The sequence below is a fragment of the Choloepus didactylus genome, chromosome X, assembly GCF_015220235.1.
Source record: "Choloepus didactylus isolate mChoDid1 chromosome X, mChoDid1.pri, whole genome shotgun sequence".
Taxonomy (NCBI): domain Eukaryota; kingdom Metazoa; phylum Chordata; class Mammalia; order Pilosa; family Megalonychidae; genus Choloepus; species Choloepus didactylus.
Genome location: NC_051334.1, coordinates 182822654 through 182826787, shown reverse-complemented (window position 1 = coordinate 182826787; position 4134 = coordinate 182822654). Strand labels below are relative to the sequence as shown.

Below are 4134 nucleotides of genomic sequence, written 5' to 3'. Positions count from 1 at the left end.
AATGAATCAAAAATCTAAATATTAGAGCTAGGACCATAAAACTCCTAGAAGAAAATGTAGGGAAGCATCTTCATGACTTTGTGGTGGGAGGTGGTTTCTTAGACTTTACATCCAAAGCACAAGCAATGAAAGAAGAAATAAATAAATGGGAACTCCTCAAAATAGAATACTTTTGTGCTTCAAAGGACTTTGTCAAGAAAGTGAAAAGGCAGCCTACCCAATGGTAGAAAATATTTGGAAAACACATATCTGATAAGCATTTAATATCCAGAAGATATAAAGAAATCCTACAACTGAACAATAAAAAGACAAGCATCCCAATTAAAAAAATGGGCTAAAGAATTGAATAGACACTTTTTCACAGAGGAAATACAAATGGCTAAAAAGCACATGAGGATTGGTGCGGGATTTCAAACCAGAGCTGGTGGCGCAGTACTGCTCTGCGGTTGGTTACAGTGCATAGGGAAGTGAAAGGCAGCCCCAGGTAGGCCCAGGTGGGGCCCAGGTGGACCCCAGTGAAGTGAGCGCTGGGGCCCGCAGAGAAGAGGTACACCTGGCACTGGATTTGTGATGGAGACTAGATGCTGAATTTGTGGAATCTGTTTGAGCAGCTTGTATGCCAGGTGGAGATTCTCAGTGAAGGAAATGAGCTCCAATTCATCCAGTTGGCAAAGGACTTTGAGGATTTCCATAAAAAGTGGGAGAGAACAGATCACAAACTGGGGAGATACAAGGTTCTTTTGATGAAAGCAGAGACTGAGTGTAGTTCTCTGGATGTTAAGCTGCACCATGCATGCAATCAGGTGGATGTAGAGATCAAATGGAGACAGCCAGCTGAGGCTGACTGAAAAGCTGGAATGGCAGATTCAGCTGATTGAGAGATGCTCATGTGTGACACATCTGGCAGCATTCAACTAAGTGAAGAGCAAAAATCAGCTTTGGCTTTTCTCAACAGGGGCCAAACATCCTGTGGCAGTGCTGGGAACAAAAGACTATCAACCATTGACAAATCTGGTTCCATTTTATCAGATACCAGCTTTGATGAGACTAATGAATCACTGGATTAGGGATTCTTCTTTGGTGAAGACTTTCAAACTGAAGAAGACAGAAAAGAGGCTCTCTAATAGCCGACAATTTATTGATGGTCCACCTGGATCTATAAAGAAAACTCATTCCATTGGCTCCATATCTGACCAGGGGAGTGAATCTATAGTTGCAAAGACTATGGTGACTTTTCCCAATGATGGTGGGCCCATCGAAGCTGTGTCCATGATTGAGACTGTGCCATATTGGACCAGGAGCTGAAGGAAAACAGATACTTTACAACCTTGGAACAGTGACTCCACCCTGAGCAGCAGGCAGCTGGAGCCCAGAACTGAGACAGACAGTTCCAGCACTCCACAGAGTAACAGAGGGATGTGCTTGCATGACTTTGTCTTTAAGACGGTTATTAAACCAGAATCTTGTGTTCCATGTGGAAAGCGGATACAATTTGGCAAGCTGTCCTTGAAGTGTCGAGACTGTCATGTGGTCTCTCATCCAGAATGTCAGAACTGCTGTCCCCTTCCCTGCATTCCTACCCTGATAGGAACACCTGTCAAGATCAGAGAGGGAATGCTGGCAGATTTTGTGTCCCAGACTACATCAGTGATCCCCTCCATTGTTGTCCACTATATAAATGAGATTGAACAGAGGGGTCTTACAGAGACAGGCCTGTATAGGATCTCAGGCTGTGACCAGACAGTAAAAGAATTGAAAGAGAAATTCCTCTGAGTGAAAACCGTGCTCCTCCTCAGCAAGGTGGATGACATCCATGCTATCTGTAGCCTTCTGAAAGACTTCCTTCGAAACCTCAAAGAACCTCTTCTGAACTTTTGGCTAAATAAGGCCTCTATGGAAGCAGCAGAAATCACAGATGAGGACAACAGCATAGCTGCCATGTACCAGGCTGTTGGTGATCTGCCCCAAGTCAACAGGGACACATTAGCTTTCCTCATGATTCACTTGCAAAGAGTGGCTCAGAGCCTGAACACTAAAATGGATGTTGCCAACCTGGCTAAAGTCCTTGGCCCTTAAATAGTTGCCCATGCTGGGCCCAATCCAGACCCAGTGGCAATGTTACAAGACATCAAGCATCAACTCAAGGTGGTGGAGGGCTTACTTTCACTGACTGTGGACTATTGGAGATAGTTCATGATGGTAGAGCAACAGAACATTGATCCCATATGTTCCAGTTTGCTAATGCTGCCAGAATGCAAAACACCAGAAACAGATTGGCTTTATAAAAGGGGGTTTATTTGGCTACACAGTTACAGTCTTAAGGCTGAGGTAAGACTTCAACAATCAGGTACCTTCACTGGAGGATGGCCAATGGCGTCAGGAAAACCTCTGTTAGCTGGGAAGCACGTGGCTGGCGTCTGCTCCAAAGTTCTGGTTTCAAAATGGCTTTCTCCCAGGACGTTCCTCTCTAGGCTGCAGTTCCTCAAAAATGTCACTCTCAGTTGCTCTTGGGGCATTTGTCCTCTTGTAGCTTCTCCAGAGCAAAAGTCTGCTTTCAATGGCCATCTTCAAACTGTCTCTCATCTGCAGCTACTCTCTCAGCTTCTGTGCATTCTTCAAAGTGTCCCCCTTGGCTGTAGCTCCTGATAACAAAATCTGCTCTATTTTGCTAATGCTGCTGGAATGCAAAACACCAGAAATGGATTGGCTTTTATAAAAGGGGGTTTATTTGGTTACACTGTTACAGTCTTAAGGCCATAAAGTGTCCAAGGTAACACATCAGCAATCGGGTACCTTCACTGGAGGATGGCCAATGGCATCAGGAAAACCTCTGTTAGCCGGGAAGGCATGTGGCTGGAAAATGCTCTGGAGTTCTGGTTTCAAAATGGCTTTCTCTCAGCATGTTCCTCTCTAGGCAGAATCTCCTCTTCAAAATGTCACTCTCAGTTGCTCTTGGGGAATTTGTCCTCTCTTAGCTTCTCAGGAGCAAAAGTCTGCTTTCAAAGGCCATCTCAAAAATGTCTCTGTAAGCTATAGCTCCTCTCCCAGCTCCTGTGCATTCTTCAAAGTGTCCCTCTTGGCTGTAGCAAGCTTGCTCCTTCTGTCTGAGCTTATATAGTGCTCCAGTAAAGTAATCAAGGCCCACACTGAATGGGTAGGGCCACACCTCCATGGAAATTATCTAATCAGAGTTATCACCTACAATTGGGTGGGTCACATCTCCATGGAAACACTCAATCAAAGAATTACAATCTAATCAACACTAATATGTCTGCCCACACAAGATTGCATTAAAGATAATGGCATTTTGGGTGACATAATACATCCAAACCCACACACCATGCATGTCATTGAAAACTCCAATGCCTTTTCAACACCACAGACATGAGATGTTAAAGTGAGTTTACTGGGGCCTGTAACTACTCCAGAGCATCAGCATCTCAAGATGCCTTCATCTAGCTCCCTGTTGCAGAGAGTCTGCTCCACCCTCACAAGGAACACTCCCAGATTTGGGAGCAAAAGCAAGTCTGCCACCAACCTAGGACGACAAGGCAACTTTTTGCTTCTCCAATGCTCAAGTGAAGTCATGTCAGCCTGTTACTTCCTCAGCAATTACTGACTGCAAGAAAGGGCACACCTGTACTCTGCTCTGCAGCCTCCTGTACTCATTACTACTTTAAGCATTATCCAGGCTTTTAATCAAGTTTAATTGTACATGGGGGTTTTATTAAAACCTATCTCCCTTTCCTTCTCCTCAAGTATAACATTTCAACATCTTGTGCTGGTGGTTGTTTGGAGCTTTTAGATGCAAGATCTTTTGCAGGGGTGAAAGGGGTAGTATGGAATTCATTGAGACTTTTTTTGGGGGAAAGTTGGAACAGTGTCCTTTGGCTTAAAGCCAAATGCTTCTCACGGAACAGCCTTTCTCTGCTGTCATTTAGAACTAATTTTCATAAGACAATGACAGAAACCCTACCTCTTTGGTAAGACTGACTTGTTTCAAGGTGGGAGGGCAGAGTACAGAAATGATTGGACAGAGGATACAGGATGGCTCCTTCCGAGGACTCAGAAGTGCCCTTCCCCCATTTTGAATTTTATATTGAGCTGTAAGATGGAGCCTTCATAAAAATGGAA

At 44.4% G+C, this 4134-nt stretch overlaps 1 pseudogene; it reads left to right on the top strand.

Annotated features, from left to right (window-relative positions):
* The first annotated feature begins 581 nt into the window (after positions 1–581).
* On the top strand, positions 582–3582 carry LOC119523699 (annotated as a pseudogene).
* Positions 3583–4134: the final 552 nt, after the last annotated feature.